This window comes from Macaca nemestrina, chromosome 12 (genome assembly GCF_043159975.1).
Source record: "Macaca nemestrina isolate mMacNem1 chromosome 12, mMacNem.hap1, whole genome shotgun sequence".
In the NCBI taxonomy this organism is placed as follows: domain Eukaryota; kingdom Metazoa; phylum Chordata; class Mammalia; order Primates; family Cercopithecidae; genus Macaca; species Macaca nemestrina.
Window position 1 is genome coordinate 129134197 of NC_092136.1, and position 16804 is coordinate 129151000.

Below are 16804 nucleotides of genomic sequence, written 5' to 3' on the forward strand. Positions count from 1 at the left end.
CCATTCTCTTGCCTCAGCCTCCCGAGTAGCTGGGACTACAGGCGTCCGCCACCATGCCCGGCTAATTTTTTGTATTTTTAGTAGAGACGGAGTTTCACTGTGTTAGCCAGGATGGTCTCGATCTCCTGACCTGATGATCCGACCGCCTCGGCCTCCCAAAGTGCTGGGATTAATTAATACCCTTTCAAAACGGAAAACAAAAGACCAGATGGTTCACCTGTCAATTCCACCAAACATTTAAGAAATTATCCCAATTTTCTGCAATCTCTTTCAGAGGACAGAAGCAGACTTATTTATGACTTATTTTATGAGGCCAGCATCATGCTAATACAAAACCAGACAAAGACATTATAAGAAAAGAAAACTACAGGCCAGGAACATGAATATAAATGCAAAATTCCTCAAAAACAATTACAAACTGAATTCAAGACGTATAAAAAGTATACACCATGACAAAATGGGATTTATCCCAGGTATGCAAGACTGGTTCAACATTTAAAAATCTATTTATGTAATTCATCAAAGCAATTCCCTGCAGAAAAAAATCGCAAGATCATAACAATAGACACAGAAAATATATTTGACAAAATTTAATGCCAATTCATGATTTAAAAAAACTCTCAGTAAACCAGAAATAGAGAGGAATCTCTCAACTTAACAAAGAATAAGCCACAAAATACCTATTGCTAATGTACATACTGGTGAGAAACTTGAGACTCTGTCAAGAGAATGAAAAGTAAGCTGTAGACTGGAAAAAAATACTTACAAAAGACATATCTGATAAAGGACTTTTATCCAAAATATACAAAGAACTCTTAAAACTCAACAATAAGAAAACAAGCAATCCGATTTTAAAATGGGCTAGAGACCTTAGCAGACACCTCATAAAATAAAATATACAGATGGCAAATAAGCATATGAAAAGGTGCTCCACATGTTATCAGGAAAATGCAAATTAAAACAACAATGAGATACTACTACACACCCATCAGAATGGCCAAAATCCAGAATACTGACAACACCAAATGCTGGTGAGGACATGGAACAACAAGAACTCTCATCATTCATTGCTGGTGGGAATGTAAAATGGTATAGTCACTTTGGAAGACAGTTTGGAGGTTTCTTACGAAACTAAACATACTCTTACTATACAACTCAGCAGTCACACTCCTTGGTATTTACCCAAAGGACTTGAAAATATGTCACAGTAGTTTTATTCCCAGTTCTCAAAACTTGGAAGCAACCAAGACGTCCTTCAGTAGGTGAATGGATAAACTGTGGAAAACAATGAATGTTATTCAGCACTAAAAAGAAGTGAGCTATCAAGCCACGAAAAGACGTGAAGGAAACATAATGTATGCTACTAAGTGAAAGAAGCCAGCCAGCCTAGAAAACCTACATAATGTATGATTCCAAGTATGACATTCTGGAAAAGGCAAAACTATGGAGACAGTAAAAAGATCAGTGGTTGCCAAGGATTAGGGTGGGAGGGAATGACAAGTGGGTGGAGCACAGAGAATTTTTAGGGAAGAGAAAATATTCTGTATGATATTATAATAGTGGATGTATGGCATAATACAATAGTCCAAATTCAGAATGTGCTACATCAAGAGTGTACCCTAACATAAACCATGGACTTTGGGTGATAATGATGTGTCAGTGTACGTTCATCAAAAGAAATGTGCCACTTTGGTAGGGGATGTTAGTAACAGAGGAGGCTGGGTATGTGTGGGGACAGTGGGAATACAGGACATCTCTGGGACTTCCTCTCAATTTTGCTGTTAATCTAAAACTGCTCTTTAAAAAACCAAAATAATGACACTTAAAAATATGGAGAGAATTTCTTTTTTTTATTTATTTTTTTATTATACTTTAAGTTCTAGGGTACAGGTGCACAATGTGTAGGTTTGTCACACAGGTATACATGTGCCATGTTGGTGTGCTGCACCCATTAACTAGACATTTACATTAAGTATATCTCCTAATGCTATCCCTCCCCCGCTCCCCACCCCACAACAGGCCCTGGTGTGTGATGTTCCCCACCCTGTGTCCAAGTGTTCTCATTGTTCAATTCCCACCTATGAGTGAAAACATGCGGTGTTTGGTTTTCTGTCTTTGTGATAGTTTGCTCAGAATGATGGTTTCCAGTTTCATCCATGTCCCTGCAAAGGACATGAACTCATCCCTTTTTTATGGCTGCATAGTATTCCACGGTGTATATGGGCCACACTTTCTTAATCCAGTCTATCATTGATGGACATTTGGGTTGGTTCCAAGTCTTTGCTATTGTGAATAGTGCCACAATAAACATACGTGTGCCTGTGTCTTTATAGCAACATGATTTATAATCCTTTGGGTATGTACCCAGTAATGGGATGGCTGGATCAAATGGTATTTCTAGTTCTAGATCCTTGAGGAATCACTACACTGTCTTCCACAATGGTTGAACTAGTTTACAGTCACACCAACAGTGTAAAAGTGTTCCTATTTCTTCACAGCCTCTCCAGCACCTGTTGTTTCCTGACTTTTTAATGATCGCCATTCTAACTGACATCAGATAGTATCTCATTGTGGTTTTACTTTGCATTTCTCTGATGGCCAATGATGATGAGCATTTTTTCATGTGTCTGTTGGCTGCATAAATGTCTTCTTTTGAGAAGTGTCTGTTCATATCCTTTGCCCACTTTTTCATGGGGTTGATTTTTTTCTTGTAAATTTGTTTGAGTTCTTTGTAGATTCTGGATATTAGCCCTTTGTCAGATGGGTAGATTTTAAAACTTTTCTCCCATTCTGTAGGTTGCCTGTTCACTCTGATGGTAGTTTCTTTTGCGGTGCAGAAGCTCTTTAGTTTAATTAGATCCCACTTGTCAATTTTGGCTTTTGTTGCCATTGCTTTTGGTGTTTTAGTCATGAAATCCTTGCCCATGCCTATGTCCTGAATGGTACTGCCTATGTTTTCTTCTAGGGTTTTTATGGTTTTAGGTCTAACATTTAAGTCTTTAATCCATCTTGAATTAATTTTCGTATAAGGTGTAAGGAAGGGATCCAGTTTCCACTTTCTACATATGGCTAGCCAGTTTTCCCAGCACCATTTATTAAATAGGGAATCCTTTCCCCATTTCCTGTTTTTGTGAGGTTTGTCAAAGATAAGATGGTTGTAGATGTGTAGTATTATTTCTGAGGGCTCTGTTCTGTTTCATTGGTCTATATCTCTGTTTTGGTACCAGTACCATGCTGTTTTGGTTACTGTAGCCTGGTAGTATAGTTTGAAGTCAGGTAGCATGATGCCTAAAAATATGGAGAGAATTTCTAGCAACATGGCTGCCTATGCTGACTTGGGCTTTTCCTCTTATTTCATCTACACACAGAAATCCTAACTAAACAAAAGAACAAAGAAAAAAACTCAAATTGAGAGAGGGTGGAAAATGGTAGGTAATGCAATGGCCCAAGAGTTTTTGCAGCTGGTAAATAAGCCCCAGGGACTGTGGACTATTTTTTTATGTTCACACTGGCATAGGATAACTGGTCTTGGGCATACATAAGTTTGAAAACTAATTGAATCCTCTTTATAAATCTCAGAGACACAATCAATGAGCTTCTTCCCAGTTCCTGGAAAGGGAACTTTGAAAACTCCATCCATTAGGCTGGGCGCAGTGGCTCATGCCTGTAATCCCACTAGCACTTTGGGAGGCTGAGGTGGGTGGATCATGAAGTCAGGAGATCAAGATCATCCTGGCTAATGGTGAAACCCTGTCTCTACTAAAAATACAAAAAAAATTAGCTGGGCGTAGTGGCAGGCACCTGTAGTCCCAGCTACTCAGGAGGCTGAGGCAGGAGAACAGTGTGAGCCAAGATTGCGCCACTGCACTCTAGCCTGGGTGACGACCTGTGGAAGTAGCAAGGAAGCTGATGGAGTTGAAACAAAACAAACTCAAAAAAATCATTTATGAGAAGTTGAAACTCCAGGCCTGTACCATGTGAAGGTGTAGAGTCTAGAAGAACGCTGTACATAGATACAGGAATCTCAAATCAAGGCAGCTGCTTAAACATACATCCTAAAACCATTGAAATTCTGTGCTCCAACAGAAGAAACTGAAAAGTTACTTTGTAGAGGCACTTAAGTCAGAATACACAGAATTTCCCCAGGGGAAAAAAATCAGGCTTAAAACAAGCTCACAACCAAAACTATAAACCACATAAAGACACAAACAACCATGGGGTGAAGGAGTATATATGGGTGTTAAGAAGATATAACAAACAGACTTGGCACCTCAAGCACTGAAGATAATTACACAATTTGAGAAGAGTTATGGACACATAAGCTGATTAAACAGATAAATGGAAGAATAGAAGACACAGTATCAATAGAAGAAAGTTTGGAAAAGTCAAAAGCAAATTTGATTTTAAAAACTACATAGGTCGGGCATGGTGGCTTATGCCTGTAATCCCAGCACTTTGGGAAGCCGAGAAGGGCGGATTGTCTGAGGTCAGGAGTTCAAGGCCAGCTTGGCCAATGTGCCAAAACCCCATCTCTACTAAAAATTTTAAAAAAATAAAAAATTAGCAGGGCATGGTGGCGTGCACTTGTAGTCCCAGCTACTTGAGAGGCTGAGGCAGAAGAATCGCTTGAACCCAGGAAGCGGAGGTTGTAGTGAGCCTAACCACACCATTACACTCCAGCCTGGTCAACAGAGCAAGACTCCATCAAAAAAAAAAAAAAAAAAAAAAACTACATAATACTTTTACAAGTGAAAAGCATTGTCACTGAAAATTTAAACCTCAACAGGTTAAACAGCAGATCCAACCACCTAGAAAAAGAATGCATTACTATTTTGAAAAGTTGAGCATTCACATATTCTATGTCTCAGCAACTCCATTTCTTGGAACATAACCAAGATAAACCCAAGAAACATGAATAATAATGTTTGTAGTAGTGCTGTTCACAATAGCAGAAACCTGGAAACCACTCAAATGCTCACTGACAGAAGAGTGGATAAATTAACTGTGACACAGTCATGCAACTGCACAATGAAACATTCTAATACAGTCTAAACAAACGAATTACAGCTACATGTAGCAAGTGGGATGAACCGTGATAACATTATTGAGAATTTTTAAAAAAAGACAATTTTCGCCACTTTTAAAAGGTTACAAATTTTTAATTAAAAAAACCAGAACTATAAAATGTGCTATTTAGTAATACATATATTCTTAAAATGTAAGATAAAGGGTTTTTTTTCATTTTTTTTTTTTGCAGTTAAGGAATAATAAGCACAAGGTTCAGGGAGTGGTTACCTTGGATGAGAGGAAGCATCTGAACAAGGTCAGGAGGACACACATGGGTAGATCTAAGTTATTGTTAGCACTCTAGTCCCTAATTTGTCTATGCTATTAGTGAAGAGATACATACATGAACACATAAAAGAGGGTCATGTATGAACAAATGGCAAAAGTATATAATGAACCAAAGATTAACTTCAGTCTAATTCTGCATACCTGAGATTTTAAAATATCTGTAGTCGATCAGACACAGCTAAAGATGCTACCAGTGAATTACAGGATAATTGAATTTGAAATTTCACATACAGAGATAAAGAGATTAAATAGAGATAAAGAGAGAAATAAAAGGATGGGAATACAAAAAAGCAGTTGATATATGGAGAACAGAATGAACAGGAGCAACACTGGACTAGGGTCTACCTAACGTTCTGGAGAGGCATACCAGAACACAAAACAGAGAGAAAGAAATATTTGAGGAGATTATGGCTGAGAAGTTTTCAGAATTGAAGAAAGAATTGATTCATGAAAAAAGACTATAAGAATAGAAATAAGGATCAGGCAAGATGACCAATGAGATGCAGCCAGGTGGAACAGCTGCCACCGAGGGGCTGAGATGACTGGCACACTCCCAACAGATTTTCAGAAGAAAGGCACTGAGAGGGAACAGAGGGAAGACACAGAGGCTGGGCTGAAGGGGGAGGAAGCTGGGAACACTCCATGGGGCTACCATGCACCAGGACTCATTCCTGGCCCCCAACAACTTCAGGGGAACAAGTGAGTTGAACTGACAAGGAGCAACCCACTCTGGCCATGGGTCTCTGAAATCCTGACAGGAGGAGACCCCTCAATCACCACAAATACTTGAGTTGGCAGGGAGAGCTGCTTAGAGAAGTGGCAGGGGCAGCCCAGAGGGTTTGGTGCAGGAGCATCTATAGTGGAGCATGGCCAGGGATGGCTATCCCCTTAGGCTCAACTTGCTCCCATAGACACTTTAGCCCTAGGGAAACTGTTGAACCTGAACTCTGCAGGGCAGTCTTGCCCATCAGATGGGGCCAGTCCAACCTGATCACCCCTTGGTCTGCTGGCCTTTCCCAGGGCCCAGACTGGCAGCACCTGCTTGTAGGTCAGCCTTGGGTTCCCTGGGGAATTCATCATAGTTTCTGTGCTGATGGACCATGCCTGACTAGTGGAGAGCTCCAGTGCCGTGGCCCCCATGGCCATACATCAGCCCACCTGCTCCCTCTCCACACTGCAGCTTCCCCCTGGCTCACTGCAACCCCACACACTGCCTTGCAGGCATGTGTGTGCATGGGCAACTTTTGCTTTCCTTTCCCTACCAGCACACATGTGAGCATGCATCCTGCGCTGCCACTGCTGCTGTAGGGGTGTAGTCTGTCCCCAACCCTGCCAACCACCATTGCAGTCTGGGAGCTTTGACAGGCACAGAGCCAGCCAACCCTGCCCCCATCAGTGCACTATCCTTGGGCCAACACTGCCAAGGGAAATAAAGTAGGCATGGAGAACAGCAGCCCCTCCCTTGCCCTGAGCGACCACCTCTGCATGTGAGGCACATATAATGCACAAAGACTTGCACCTGCCAGTGCCCTGCTTCTATGCCAATACCACTACCAGTGTGACTCCACAAATGACACCATCAGAATGCCCCAGAAGACTTCCCAGAAGAAAGCCTACAAGCCAGAAGAAATTAGGAGCCAATATTCAACATTCTTAAAGAAAAAAAATTTGAACCCAGAATTTTGTATCCAGCCAAACTAGGCTTCATAAGTGAAGAAGAAATCCATTTCAGACAAGGAAATGCTAAACGAATTTATTTTCACTAGACCTGCCTTACAATACGTTCTGAAGAAAACACTAAATATGGAAAGGAAAGACCATTACCAGCCACTAGAAAAACACACTTTACACAGAGCAGTGACACTATAAAGCAACCACATAAACAAGCCAACATAATAACCAGCTAACATCATGATGAGAGGATCAAATCCACACATATCAATACCAACTTTGAATGTAAATGGGCTAAGTGACCCAATTAAAAGGTACAGAGTGTCAAGCCAGATAAAGAACCAAGACCCATTGGTATGCTGTCTTCAAGAGACCCATCTCACATGCAATGACACCCACAGGTTCAAAATAGAGATGGAGGAAAATCTACCAAGCAAATGGAAAACAGAAAAAAGCAAAAGTTGCAATCCTAATTTCAGAAAAACAGATTTTAAACCAACAAAGATTAAAAAAAAAAAGACAAAGACGAGCATTACATAATGGTAAAGGGTTCAATTCAAAAAGAGCTAACTATGCAAATTATATATGCACCCAACACAGTAGCACACAGATTCATAAAGCAAGTTCTTAGAGACCTTTGAAGAGACTTAGACCTCCACACAATAATACTTTAACTTTAAACTTCAGACACAATAAGACTTTAGCACCCCACTGACAGTATTACACAGATCATCAAGGCAGAAAATTAACAAAGATATTCAGGACCTAAACTCAGCACTGGATCAAATGAACCTGATAGACATCTACAGAACTCTTCACCCCAAAACAACAGAATATATGTTCTTCTCATCACCACATGGCACATAATCTAAAATCCATCACATGATCACACATAAAACACTCCTCAGCAAATGCAAAAAAAAAAAAAAAAAAAAAACTGAAATAATAACAACCAATGTCTCAGACCACAGCACAATCAAATTAGAAATCAAGACTAAGAAAATCACTCAAAACCATACAATTACATGGAAATTGAATAACCTGCTCCTGACTGACTTTTGGGTAAATCATGAAATTAAGGCAGAAATCAAGTATTTCTTTAAAATGAATGAAAACAAAGATACACATACCAGAACCTCTGGGAAACACCTAAGGCAATGTTAAGAGGGAAACTATAGCACTAAATGCTCACATCAAAAAGCTAGACAGAGCCCAAGTTAACAACCTAACATCACAACTAAAAGAACTAAAGAACCAAGAGAAAACCAACCCCAAAGCAGAGGACAACAAATAACTGAAATCAGAGCTGAAGGAGATTGAGACATGAAAACCCACTGAAAATATCAACTAGTTCAACCACTGTGGAAAACAGTATGGCGATTCCTCAAGGATCTAGAACTAGAAATACCATATGACCCAGCCATCCCATTACTGGGTACAGACCCAAAGGATTATAAATCATGCTGCTATAAAGACACATGCACACGTATGTTTATTGTGGCACTATTCACAATAGCAAAGACTTGGAATCAACCCAAATGTCTATCAGTGACAGACTGAATTAAGAAAATGTGGCACATATACACCATGGAATACTATGCAGCCATAAAAAAGGATGAGTTCGTGTCCTTTGTAGGGACATGGATGCAGCTGGAAACCATCATTCTCAGCAAACTACCACAAGAACAGAAAACCAAACACCGCATGTTCTCACTCATAGGTGGGAATTGAACAATGAGATCACTTGGTCACAGGAAGGGGAACATCACACACTGGGGCCTATTGTGGTGGCGGGGAGGGATAGCATTAATGTAAATGATGAGTTAATGGGTGCAGCACACCAACATGGCACATGTATACATATGTAACAAACCTGCACGTTGGGCACATGTACCCTAGAACTTAAAGTATAATTTAAAAAATAAATAAAATAAAAGATAAAAAGATTGACAAACCTCAAGCTAGACTGGTTAGGGGAAAAAACTCATCACAAATTACCAATATCAGAAATAGGAGAGGTACCTTCACCACAGATTTTTTAGATTTCAAAAATATAATAAGGGAATGTTAAGAATAACTTTTTGCCAATCGATTTATAATTTTAATTAATTAAGCAAATTTTTTGAAACAAATTACTAAAACTCAAGAAGAAATGAAAAACATAAGTATCTGTATATAAATAAGAAATTACTTTTTTTTTTGTAGAGAGGGTCTTGCTATGTTGCCCAAGCTGGTCTCAAACTCCTGGCCTCAAGTGATCCTCCTGCCTTGGCCTCCCAAAGCATTGGGCTTACAGGCATGAGCCATCACATCATGCCGAGAAATTAAATTTTTAATACAAAACTTTATCTCAAAGAAAACTGCAAATTCAATGGAGGAAAGAGTACATCACAACTTCTTTGTGATGAAGATAACCCTGATGCCAAAACCAAAGATATTACACAGGGATAGAAAACTAAAAGGCAATATCCTCCATAACCAGAGATGCAAAAATTCTTAACAAAAATTTAATAAATAAAATCTAACAACATGTAAAATGGATATGGTTATGTTGAGTTTAACCCAGGAATGCAAAATTAGGTTAACATTCAAACATCAGTCAACGTAATTTACTGTATTGACAAGTAGTTTTTTAAAAAACAACAATACAACTAATATATACAGAAAAAAATTATGAAATCTGACATCTATTCCTCATGGGTATGAGTCTATCTTGTGTGTTGATGGAATGTGGAACAAATGAGGAGACAATAGAAGGAGATAAAAGCAGAGAGATTGCAGGGGGCCATATCATACAGAATCTTGTAAAGACTCTGCCTTTTTTTTTTTTTTTTTTGAGACAGAGTCTGGCTCTGTCACCCAGGCTGGAGTGCAGTGGTGGGATCTCAGCTCACTGCAAGCTCCACCTCCCGGGTTTACGCCATTCTCCTGCCTCAGCCTCCGGAGTAGCTGGGACTACAGGCGCCCGCCACCTCACCCAGCTAGTTTTTTGTATTTTTTAGTAGAGACGGGGTTTCACCGTGTTAGCCAGGATGGTCTCGATCTCCTGACCTCGTGATCCACCCGTCTTGGCCTCCAAAGTGCTGGGATTACAGGCTTGAGCCACCGCGCCCGGCCAAGACTCTGCCTTTTTTTCTCTTAGTGACATGAATGACATTGGAGGGATATGAGGAGAGGAGTGACATTGATTTGATTTAGATGTTAACCAGATTGCACTTTTTGATGTATTGAGAATAGACTTGAAAGGTCAAGGACAGGAGCAGACACTTCATTTGGGAGGCAACTGCAGTGATGCATGCCATTTAACAGATGGTAGTGGCTTGGACAAGGAGTCACACTGGAAATGACAAGAAGTGGTAGGATTCGGGATTATATGTTTTCAATTTTGAAGAATTGAGTTGAATGTGATGCCTATAAGAAAAACAAGTCAAATATTTTTCCAATGTTTTTGTCCTCAGCAAATGCAAGGATGGCATTACCATTAACTCTGATGGTGAAGGCTACAAGAGGAGCAGGCTCAGGGGAGGAGAGGTACTGGAGATTGATATTGAACAGATTAAGTCTGAGATGTCTATTAGACAGTTACATATAAATATTTTGGTCTTTCTCCCTGGTTCCTGGCATGGAGCTCCTAAAACCCTTGAATCTCCTGAGCTCAGGACTCTTCTTTATCTCCCCCACATACCTCTTCATGGGGCTATCTGTATTTTAGCATAATCTTTATTAAATAATAAACCAGTAAATATAAGTAAGGATCTCCTTGAGTTCCATGAGCCATCTAGCAAATTATCGAACCTGAAGAGGGAATCCTGGGAAACCCAATTTTATAGCTAGTTGGTCAGAAATACAGGTGACAACCTGGGACTTGTGATTGGTATCTAAAGCAGAGGAACAGTCTTGTGGGATTTTGCCCTAACCTGTGGGATCTGCACTAACACTAGTTAGTGTCAGAATCGAGCTGAATTGTAGGGCACCCAGTTGGTATGACTGGCAAATTGCTTGGGAAAATACCCACACATTTTGGTCATGGCAGTGTTCTGTGTTGTGTTAAGTATGAAAGTAGAAAAAAGTTTTTTTCCTTTATATTGTGGATGTCTATTAGACACTCAAGCAGCAATATTGAGTAGGCAGTTGGAAATACAAGTCATTATATGTGCATGATGCTAACATGACAATAGGGAATGAGATCCCACAGGAGGTAGTGTGGCTAGAAGAGAAGTCTGAGGATGGAGTCTGTGGGCACCCAACACTTACAAGTTGGGGAGGAAGCTAACAACATACTGACAGGATCAAATCAGCACATATTAACCTTGAAAATAAACAGGCTAAGTGCCCCACTTAAAAGGCACAGAGTAGCAAGCTGAATAAAGAAGCAAGATACAACTGTACACTGTCTTTAAGAGACCCACCTCACAAAGGGAAGTTTAGAGTGCAATGACACCCATAGGCTCAAAGTAAAGGGACAGAGAAAAATCTACAAAGCAAACAGAAAACAAAAAAAGGGGAGGGTTGCTATTCTAACTTCAGATAAAACAGACTTTAAATTAGGAATCATCCAAAAAGACAAAGAAGGTCATTACATAATAATAAAGAGTTCAATTCAGAAGGAAGACTTAACTATCCTAAATATATATGCACCCAACGCCAGAACACCAAGATTGATAAAATAAGTCCTTAGAGACCTACAAAGAGATTTACATAACCACACAATAATAGTGGGAGACTTCAATACTTCACTATCATGATCTGCACTAGACAGATCATCAAGGCAGAAAGCTGACAAAAATATTCAAGACCAGGCTGGGCACAGTGGCTCACGCCTGTGACCCTAGCACTTTGGGAGGCTGAGGTAGGCAGATCGCTTGAGCTCAGGAGTTCAGGACCAGCCTGAGCAACATGGAGAAACCATGTCTTTCCAAAAAATACAAAAATTAGCTGGTTGAGGTGGCTCATGCCTGTAGTCTCAGCTACTTGGGGAGCTAAGGTGGAAGGATCACTTGAACTTGGGAGATGGAGGCTGCAGTGAGCTGAGATCACACCACTGGACTCCAGCCTAGGTGACAAAGAAAGACCTCGTAAAAAGAAAGGGAAGAAGAAAGAGAGGGAAGAAAGGAAAGGAAAGGAAAGGAAAGGAAAGGAAAGGAAAGGAAAGGAAAGGAAAGGAAAGGAAAGGAAAGGAAGAAGGAAGAAGGAAGAAGGAAGAAGGAAGAAGGAAGAAGGAAGAAGAAGGAAGAAAGAGAAAGAAAGAAATTCAAGACCTAAACCCAGCTCTTGACCAAACGCACCTAACAGACATATACAGAACACTCCACCCAACAACAGCAGAATATACATTCTTCTCATCTGCACGTCACACACTCTAAAAATTGATCACATAATTAGCCATAAAACAATTCTCAACAAATTCAAAAAAAAAAAATCATACCAACCATACTCTGGGACCACAGTGCAATAAACAGAAATCAATACTAAGGTGTCTCAAAAATCATATAATTACATGGAAATTAAACAACCTGATCCTAAATGACTTTGGGGCAAACAATGAAATTAAGGCCAAAATCAAGAAATTATCTGAAACTAATGAAAATAAAGATGTGACATACCTGAATCTCAGGGACACAACTAAAGCAGTGTAAAAAGGAAAGTTTAGAGTGCTAAAATCAAATATCAAAAAGTTAGAAAGATCTCAACAATCTAACATCACACTTAGAGTAACTAGAAAAATAACAGAAAACAACCCCAAAGCTACCAGAAGAAAATAAATAACTAAAATCAGAGCTGAACTGAATGAAATTGGGACACAAAACACCATACAAAAGATCAATAAAACCAAAAGATGGTTCTTTGGAAGAATAAATAAGATTGATAGGCCAGTAGCTAGACTAGCAAAGAAAAAAACCCAGACTATCCAAATAAACAAAATTAGAAACGACAAAGGGGACATTACCACTGACCCTACAGATACACAGAAACCCTCAGAGACTATTACGAACACCTCTCTGCACCCGAGCTGGGAAACCTAGAAGAAATGGGATAAATTCCTGGACATATACAACCTCCCAAGATTGACTGAGGAAGCAACTAAAACCATGAGCAGACCAGTAACAAGTTCCAAAATCAAATCAGTAATAAAAAGCCTAACAATCAGAAAAAGCTCTGATCCAGCCAGATGTGGTGGCTCACGCCTATAATCCCAGCACTTTGGGAGGCCAAGGCAGGTTGATCACAAAGTCAGGAGATCAAGACCATCCCGGCTAACATGGTGAAACCCCATCTCTACTAAAAATACAAAAAGTTAGCCAGGCATGGTGGTGGGCACCTGTAGTCCCAGCTACTTGGGAGGCTGAGGCAGGAGAATGGCGTGAACCCGGGAGGCAGAGCTTGCAGTGAGCCAAGACCGTGCCACTGCACTCCAGCCTGGGCAACAAAGCAAGACTCCGTTTCAAAAAAAAAAAAGAGAAAACTCTGGTGCAGATAGATTCACAGACAAATTCTGCAAGGTATATAAAGAAGAGCTGGTATCAATCCTATGTAAACCATTACAACACATTGAGGAAGAAGGAGTCTTACCTAACCCATTCTCTGAGGACAGCATCATTCTGATACCAAAACCTGGCAGAGACACAACAAAAAAAAGGAAACTTCAGGCCAATATCCCTGACAAACACAGATACAAAAATCCTCAAGAAAATGCTATCAAATTGAATCCAGCAGAACATCAAAAAGCTAATCCACTATGATCAAGTAAGCTTTATCCCTGGGATGGCAGGTTGGTTGAACATATGTAAATCAATAAATGTGATTTATCACAGAAACAGAACTAAAAACAAAAACCACATGATCATATCAATAGACACAGAGAAGGCTTTCAATAAAATTCAACACAGGCTAGGCATGGTGGCTCACATCTGTAATCCCAGCACTTCGGGAGGCCGAGGTGGGCAGATTACTTGAGGTCAAGAGTCCAAGACCAGCCTGGCCAACATGGTGAAACCTTATCTCTACTAAAATACAAAAATTAGCTGGGTGTGGTGGCAGGTGCCTGTGATCCCAGCTACTTGGGAGGCTGAGGCAGAAGAATTACTTGAACCTGTGAGGCAGAGGCTGCAGTGAGCCGAAATCACACCACGGCACTCCAGCCTAGGCAACAGAGTGAGACTACATCTCAAAAATATAAATAAATAAATAAAATAACAAAAACAAAACAAAAAAAATCAATATTCCTTCATGTTAAAAACCCTCCCCAAATTAGGTATTGAAGAAACATACCTCAAAATAATAAAAACCATCTATGACAAACCCACAGCCAACATCATACTGAATGGGCAAAAGCTGGAAGCATTATCTTTGAACTGGAACAAGACAAGGATACTCACTCTCATCACTCCTATTCAACATAGTACTGGAAGTCCTAGCCAGAGGAATTAAGAAAGAGAAAGAAGTAAAAGGCATTCAAATAGTAAGAGAGGAAGTCAAACTATCTCTCTTCACAGATGGTATGATTTTATACCTAGGAGGCTCCTTAGTTTTTGCCCAAAAGCTCTGAGATCTGATAAAGAACTTTAGCAAAGCTTTAGGATCAAAATCGATGTACAGAAATTAGTAGCATTTCTATACACCAATAACATGCAAGCTGACAGCCAAATCAAGAATGCAATCCCTTTCTCAATAGCCATAAAAAATAATAAAATGCCTAGGAATACAGCTAACCAGAGAGGTGAAAGATCTCAACAATAAGAATTACAAAACACTGCAGAAAGAAATGAGAGAGAACACAAACAAATGGAAAAACATTTCATGCTCATGGACAGGAAGAATCAGTATTGTTAAAATGGCCATACCATCCAAAGCAATGTACAGATTCAATGCCACTCCTATCAAATCACCAATGACATTTTTCACAGAATTATGGGAAAAAACATTCTAAAATTCACATGAAACCAAAAAAGAGCTCAAGCAGCCAAAGCAATCCTAAGTGGAAAGAACAAAAGCAGAGGTACCACACTACTCAACTTCACATTATACTACAAGGCTACAGTAACCAAAACAGCATGGTACTGGTACAAAAACACGCCTAGACCAAAAGAACAGGTTAGCCAACCCAGAAATACAGCTGCACACCTACAACCATCTGATTTTCGACAAAGTTGACAAAAACAAGCAATGGGCAAAGTACTCTCTATTCAATAAATGGTGCTGGGACACCTGGCTAGCCATATGCAGAAGGTTGAAACTGGATTCCTTCCTTTCACCACATACAAAAATCAACTCAAGATGGATTAAGGACTTCAATGTCATATCTCAAACTATAAAAACCCTAGAAGAAACCCTAGGAAATGTCATATGGACATTGGCCCCAGCAAAGATTTCATGACGAAGACACCAAAAGTAACCACAACAAAAACAAAACTTGACATATGGGACCCAATTAAACTAAAGAGCCTCTGCCCAGCGAAAGAAACTATCAACAGAGTAAACAGACAACCTACAGGATGGGAGAAAATATTTACAAACTGTGTATCTGACAAAGGTCTAATATTCAGCATCTATAAGGAACTTAAACAAACAAGTGAAAAACAAACATCTCATTAAAAAACGTACAAAAGAACATGAACACACTTCTCAAAGAATGACATACATATGACCAACAAGCATATGAAAAAAATGCTCAACATCACTAAACATCAGACAAATGAAAATTAAAGCTGCAATGAGATACCATCTCACACCAGTCAAAATGGCGATTACTTAAAGGTTAAAAAATAACAGACGCTGTCAAGGTTGCAGAGAAAAGAGAACACTCATCCACTGCTGGTGGCTGTGTAAATTAGTCCAGCCATGGTGAAACACAGTTTGGCAATTTCTCAAAGAATTTAAAACAGAATTACCATTCAACCCACCAATCCCACTGCTGGGCATATACCTAAAGGGATATAAATTGTTCTACCATAAAGACATATGCACTTGTATGTTTAGAATCATCCTAAATTCCCATCAAGAGTGGACTGGATAAAGAAAATATGGTACAAATACACCATGGAATTCTATGCAGCCATAAAATAGAACAAGATCATGTCCTTTGCAGCAACATGAATGGAGCTAGAGGCCATTATCCTAACTGAATTAACACAGGAACAGAAAACCAAATTCTGGATTTTCCTCACTTACAAGCGGGAGCTAAACATTGAGTACACGTGGACATAAAGAAGGAAACAATAGGCACCAGGGCCTACTTGAGGGTGGAGAGTGGGAGGAGGGTGAGAACTGAAAAGCTACCTGTCGGATACTATGTTTATTACATGGGTGATTAAATAATCTGTACACCAAACCCCCATGACAAACAATCTACTCATATAATAAACCTGAACATGTACCCCCTGAACCTAAAATAGAAGTTGGGCGGAAAAAAAGAAGTTGGAGAGAAGAGAGCCTCCCTTCCTGAGGATAACAGCCTTTGTGTATGCCAGGCACTGTTATAAGCATTTTACACATATGGCTCATTTCGTGCTGAACCTGTATATAGGATGTAGGTTGACAAAATTGAGGCACAGAAAGCATAAGTAACTTGCTAAGGGTAAGAAAGATTGTAAGAATAGAAGCAAACACTACTGAAGGGAAGACAACAGGACTCAGACACAATGAGATGAGTACCAAGTAAAATTGATTTACACCATATACAGGCAAATGGGATGTGCTGATAGAGCTCCTTTTATTAATAATTCTGCAGGAATAAAAGAAAACTCATGGCAACTATGCAGAGAGGTTAACACAAAAAAAG